Source organism: Plodia interpunctella, chromosome 8 (genome assembly GCF_027563975.2).
Source record: "Plodia interpunctella isolate USDA-ARS_2022_Savannah chromosome 8, ilPloInte3.2, whole genome shotgun sequence".
Lineage (NCBI taxonomy): Eukaryota > Metazoa > Arthropoda > Insecta > Lepidoptera > Pyralidae > Plodia > Plodia interpunctella.
In genome coordinates, this window is record NC_071301.1 from 4,045,017 (window position 1) to 4,051,868 (window position 6,852).

The window sequence follows — 6,852 nt, forward strand, 5'->3', positions numbered from 1 at the left end:
GGTCCAATTATTTTTTAATTATGAGCAGGACGCGCTCCTAACATAATATTTGTGATAACACAGGCGTCACGAAATCACGTTTGTTGTTTTTTACATTATTACTCATTATTCGAAAGGAAAAAAATATAACTCTTCGAGAAATTCAGTGGGTGCGTATTTTTTATTCACAAAATAATCTAATTTAATATAATATGTATTTACATTGTGTTTTCATGCGATGGGTCAGTCAATTTATTTATTTAAAACATAAAAGATTTCGAATATTGGTATGGTCACTATAAGATATTGTTAGGTTAGCCAATTAGATAACAACAACAAGACAGAAGGTCCCGTAGGGACTGAATAAATTAATAACCGACTTACCGGTTAATAACCAGATCTTACAACTTTTTACAGTATAAGAACAGCGTTGCGAGATTTGTTTTTTTTTTACAAGTATTGATCTTTATGTGATTGTGGTTTTACCCGAGCGAAGTCGGGGCGGATCGATAGTTGTCACAAAATAAGCAGTTTGAAATGAATGTTGAATTTGTGATACAATAAAAACTTTAAAGGACAAAAATACAGACTCATTTAATTTTTGAAATGAGATGCCTTGCCCTTATTGGGACGCTCAAAATACGGTTATTGATTAAGTCTTGTAATCGTTCAATTTGTGACGCCGCCCGTGGCTACCGGCGCCCGCGCAGCTCTGAAGATATCGTAATTCTGTGGCGAATTGAGAATGTTTTTTCAGAAATTGCTAATATATTTTAATAGGTATAGTTAAAATAGGTTCTTTAAATTGAGATTTGTAATAGATAATGATTTGTTGCAAAATCATAATTATAGTAATTTTCTAACAATATGAAAACTAGCTAACCACGGGAGCTAGCTAACTGGGGTAAAACCACCCGCCACCACTTTTTTTTGGTGTTTTGATTTAAATCTACTACTATCAAAATAAACACTAACATTATTCATTGTACAGTGAACAGCACATCAACCTACCCAAATTCATTGTAAACTCGACGCTCTTACCACGCCATAGAGGTTCAAGCACGGTAACTTGAGGTGCTGTAAGAATCTAAAAACCTTTGCCTAGTTCTAAGTAAGTAGAACCTAATTTACACTTCAATAACATTATATATTTATTGAATTTCGTGACTTTATTATATTGGCCGTGAATTAAGTTTAACCTCAAATTGGATTAACCTTGGTTTGATTAACTTCCATCTGAAACAATAAGGTATGAATAATTTATGAAATTAACTTATTCAATTCAAAATTTTCTGATATTATTATATAGTGTAATCGATAGTTATAACGCTATAGAAAAAATATACTAAAATCTATACTTCATATTTTTTGTGATCAAAAAAAATCTTACTTATGAAATTCACACTGTCTGGACTGGGACTGTCGACTATTACAGCCTGTGAACCGAAAGGTCCCATGTTTGAATCCTACTTGTGCCACCCGAGTTTATATACCAATCTGACTCATATATAGTGGTTTTCATCAACCACCTTTTTTCGGTGAAGGAAGACATTGTGAGGAAGCCTAGTTGATAATATAACATTTTGTTTGTGAAATGGAGAAGTGTGTCTCCATTATGTGTGCTCATTCCACTTTATGACCACGACTCTCAGCCAGATAGATGCAACAGATTTTTTTTCACTATTATTTATTATTCAAAATACTTTGTGCAGTGTAAAAAATAAATTCCTGTACTTTTAAAATAAAACATGATGTAAACTTTGGTTTCTTACGAACCTTGGATTTGGATGTGCTCAATGCGCAACGGTACGCTTGGTGTTATCGGTCAAGCAACTTTCATTGATCGGTCGAGAGATGGGTGACCAAAATGCATTATCCGTTAAGTTGTTGGCCGTGGTCATCGTTGATATTATATCTGTATTACCCGATATATTGACCCTGAACAGAAGGTTGATTAAGTGTGAAAATATCTCACGTATATGTCTCGTTGGGTCCTCGTTTCTTGTCGTTCTGTCCACTATATACTCTATATATTCTTTTTCTTAAAGAGATAATAAGAGAAATTCCGTCATGTTATAACGGCCATACAACCGGTAGTGATGGTAGTAGTTTATTGTGATTGAACCGAACCAGTCGCGGCGCTGATAGAAGCAGCTTCCAATTTTTTCACTTGTATTATTCAAAATCATTAGACATTTGCATACAATATAACAAGTTAGGAACGGTGGCGCCGAAACGCCTACGCGAATATTCTAAATTATTGTACCTTGTCAAAGTAAACTATCAATAACAAAATTAAGCATATTCATACCATCTTAAACCGTCTGGTATTGCGAAGGAGTTCCAACTAATGCTTGTAAATTACTCGTTAAATTCTAATTAATTATTTTGAAAACTCGTTTGGATCCTTAGGATGTAATTTGTCTGGTTTGTTAACAAGACCTTATAATTTATCGGCTGATGATTAATTAGTCTGATATTTTACGATAAAATGGAATATATCCGGGTATAATGATGTATTTTGCATTCATCATTTTATATTATTTTGTATTCTTAATAATGTTTTGTATATTATGCGCCAATTAACATTAAAATTGACGACTTATGTATACTAATTGATTTTAAATTAATTATCGATTTGAATGTTTTTATTGAAATGATTATAATTGGGATTTTTTATGTTGTATCTACGTCAATTCAAATGTTTCATATTCGAATTAAAATAACAAATAATGATTAATTAAATTTATTTATAATTATTTTTTAACCATACATAAAAAATGGGGTATTGGGTATAGACATTATTTTATATTAAAATCTTTTATTATATATTAAGATTTTTTTTAACACGCAAGAGCACTATGGTGTGTACACATAAAAACAAGTCTGTAACTATGACATCACACATGTAAAAAGAACAATTCATTGATACATTTTGACAGGGATATAATGGCTTAGATATACAATCTCGATAGATTTTGTTATAAAAAATTGGGTTGCACTCCGGGAGTGTCGGCAGAAGTGAAAGCTTGAATATTAACGTTGTGCATTTTTGACGTCCTACGAATTTTCGATCAGGTCACGGGTCCTGACGCGAGTTTAACATTTTTTACCCATCACAAAAAGTGCACAACGCCGGTAAAGAAGTTTTCCCTTCAAAAATTTCTGTTTGACGGATCTTGGATTTATCATCCAACAGATCCTTGTTTCAAAGGCAACCTGATGAGACGTTTGTAAACAATGGATTTTTAATATCTCAAAATATGTTTAAATATTGTAAAATAGACAAGAATTCAATCAAATTCAAATTGTGTTATGTAACACCACCATTTTGGAAGTTGTCCCCGATTCCTTTTTACGCCAGAACACTGAAGAACGCGACATGACAGCTAATAGCTGTCATGTCGCGCTAACACAATTACTTGATCTAGCTAGCAATCCGAGCCCATGTAGTTTTATTACCCGTGGAAGCTTGATGACGCGTGCGTTTCGCTTTTGTTTTAGCTGAGAGGTAAGCCTAGTTGTGGCCTCTTCATTCCAGCAGTACTTAATCGTAATCAATACCTGATCGATAAGTAATTAAAGGAATATTTATTTTACTCCCATTTTTTATTGTAAAATTGTTCATAAATTGCAAAAAATATATATTTAAGCGTTATTTTGTAATTTATGAAGAACAAACATTAATTTGTAATTTATTAATATACTAATAAGTATAGTGTTGTATTTCTTATCGATGAAGTATATTGAATTTTGAATTAATTGCTTATACACCTTATCTCAAACTATCTCAAATTCCGTAGATAAGCAGTGTATATTTGTATATATCAGTGTATCTCAATGTCCGTCTTCAACCTCAACAAACATACGGATGCCATAAGTTTTACGTGTCTGTGTATTATTATAGTTCAGCCGATATCAGCTCTTTCTTAGTTGATGAAACGATGTAAACTACTGCCATTGAGAAATTTTTGTATAAGGGCTTTTTTAAACGATATTATTATTGTATCCTGTTCCGTCTGTCAATGTAAGTTTAAATTCATCTACTTACTTCCTAATCCTGATGGTACAATCAATATCGGCTCCCAACGAAGGAACTCCTCAACGGTCATCTAAATTGTACGGACTTGTTTTTTTGCTACGCGTTCAATGAAACAAGACTGACGACAATAAATGCTTGTGCCATAAAGGAACTTTTTGTAAAAACTTAATTTTGGTATAGATTTAAATACAATCGAATAGAAGAAAGTTTCTCCCCCTTAATATCATAATTGACGACAAGTGGGTTTATTTATTATTATTTTCAGCCACTCACACCGCTTGGCAACAATTAGAGGGTATTACAACAGTAATTTATGTAATGGCCGATCATCGGGCTATTATTCGTGCAAGTGTGTATCGATTTATTTTCAGTCGTTCAAACGTGGGAGAATATTTTAATCGGCGATATTTGTTAATGTTTTTTAAATGCTTCTACTTTTTACTGGCAATTTTAATTAATTGGAGTACAGTCAACGGCACATCAGCGGGTAAGCTGATATTCATTGCAAACTCGCCATTATTACCGCGCCATAAAGGTTAATGCAGGGTAACTTTATGTGCTGTTGACTGTATCTATTAGTACAGATACAGAACAAGAAGTGATCGTCTGATCTTCTTTATGCCTTTATGTCGTAGACAGTCGAGGGTCGCGAAATATGAAGGCTATCTGTAGCTGGATAACTCGCTTTGGTGCAATTAAGATTTCCCTTGATTGGCTTTTACAATCTGTATTTATTTGCAAATCCCATCTAATATTACAAATGCTAAAATTTGTTCGTTTGTTACCTTTTCACGCTTTATTCACTCAACCCAACTTCTTGAAATTTTGCATATAAAGTTTGAAGTACGGGGAAGAACATATAGGGCACCTTTCATCCCGGAAGAATAACTGCTCCCGTGGGAAATAAACGCGGGCGGAGCCGCGGGCGAAAGCTGGTTTATAATATTTACCGAAAGACTAAATAGTTCAAAATGCGAACGTAATGCTAATCGTCTCTACTAGTCAATTTTTATCAGTAATATTGTTATATTACTGATAAAAAATTATACATACATTTATATTATAAAATGGTAAGCCCTTCTGGCATAATAGGGACCAACACTGTTTGAATGAGTTTCTTTCGGCATTTCTTCTCAGCAGTTCCGAAATGCTAGTAGTTTGTCACTTTGGTAAATATCATTTAATTTAGAATATGACGAAAAAAAGTGCCTGTGAAGACCTATTTTCTGAATAAATGATTTGATTTTGATTTTCAATATATAGGGTGTACTAGAAATAATAGTGAATATTTACTCCAAAATAATACAATGTCCAATGTATACTATTAACCAGTGATAAAATCATTTTCACCTGGTCCTCATATCTAAAGTTTTTAGCCCCTAAATTAACAGCTCGGGTGAAACCTACTAATTAATTTCCCACAATATTTTTATTGATTACACCACATATCAAGTAATCAGTCTAAAATACCCTGTAATTCACACAGATGGATGTTGCGATTAAATTGAAACTACAATATTTTACCGACGAGCGTAAACCAGTGTACAATAAATGGTGGAGCATTTAAAATAACACCCTTTTGGTATCACCCAATGATTCCCCATTCGTGTGTTCAACACACTCGGTAAAGAGATTTCTTTTATTTATAGTAGAACGCGCCTTGAGTTCTTGTAATTTGTTTTTCATATTGTCTAGCACGCACACTTAATTAAACATTATAATAAAAAATTAAAATAAAAAAAATACATAACATCGAAATCAATTCGAAGTTATAATTTTTTCCAATATTATTACCGGTAAAAGGTCTATTTGTATTATAAATACATATAGAAGTCCAAATCGAATAAGTCAGTTGGCTCTCTTTACATGGCCACATCACTCTAATGTGTTTGCGTGAATTAGCAACAAAATAAATAAACAAAGTTGCAGTGTCCAGCTTAATAAAATCTTCAATAAAAAATTCCTTGGATTAGACTCATATTTTTGATGCCACGTATCGACTAGTTTAGCACCGTGTCATTTATTGCGAGTATTTTTTTTATTTTGTAAACTTTTGATTTAGAGACGCGTTCTACAGTCATCTCACTCTAAGTATCACACCTATTTGTCTGTACCTGGTTTATAAATCGCGAATCGTTAATAATACATGTGCGTGCGCAAATTGATACCTATTGAGGAAAAATTTACTGCAGTGCAGCAAAAGGCATGGGCTCCATCTGCTGAACTTGGCTTGCCTGACATGTCTTGTGGTTGCTTGTACGAAAAATTGATTTTTATGGCATACAAAACATTTTTTTTAATTTAATACATATTTATTTTTTTCGTTCAGAAAAAAAATACTTATTGACATAAAAAGTCAAAAAGGCTTGCCGAAACCCGGGATTGAACCGGGGACCTTTAGATCTTCAGTCTAACGCTCTCCCAACTGAGCTATTTCGGCTGATGAATACTATGTCGAAATAATAAATTGCCCTCCCCAGGTGATTTTGCTACAAAAAAATTTGCTTGTGAGTGTGAGTTAGTAAAATGTACGTACAAAAAATAAAATAAACAGACACCATAGAAACAAGAAAACTAAAAAAAAAAAACGTAGAAATGAGTATTTATCTAATTTTGTAAAAAATATATTTTATGAAATTGTAAGTACGCCCAGTCGCCCACCATCATAGTTTGCCAACACAAGTGCTTTGTATCTTAATAAAAAAAATAAAGTTGTAATAAAAAAACAAGCCTAAATCCTTACAAAAAAAAATCAACTACCTACATCATAAATAACCGAAGGCGAAAAATACGCGTCGGAATTCGCATGCAATATTTTGCATAAACACATA

At 32.9% G+C, this 6,852-nt stretch overlaps 1 non-coding gene across 1 annotated transcript; it reads right to left on the reverse strand.

Annotated features, from left to right (window-relative positions):
- Window positions 1–6,388: 6,388 nt before the first annotated feature.
- On the reverse strand, window positions 6,389–6,461 carry TRNAF-GAA (transfer RNA phenylalanine (anticodon GAA)). Its single transcript has one exon. It is a non-coding gene; the product is annotated as a tRNA-Phe (tRNA).
- Window positions 6,462–6,852: the final 391 nt, after the last annotated feature.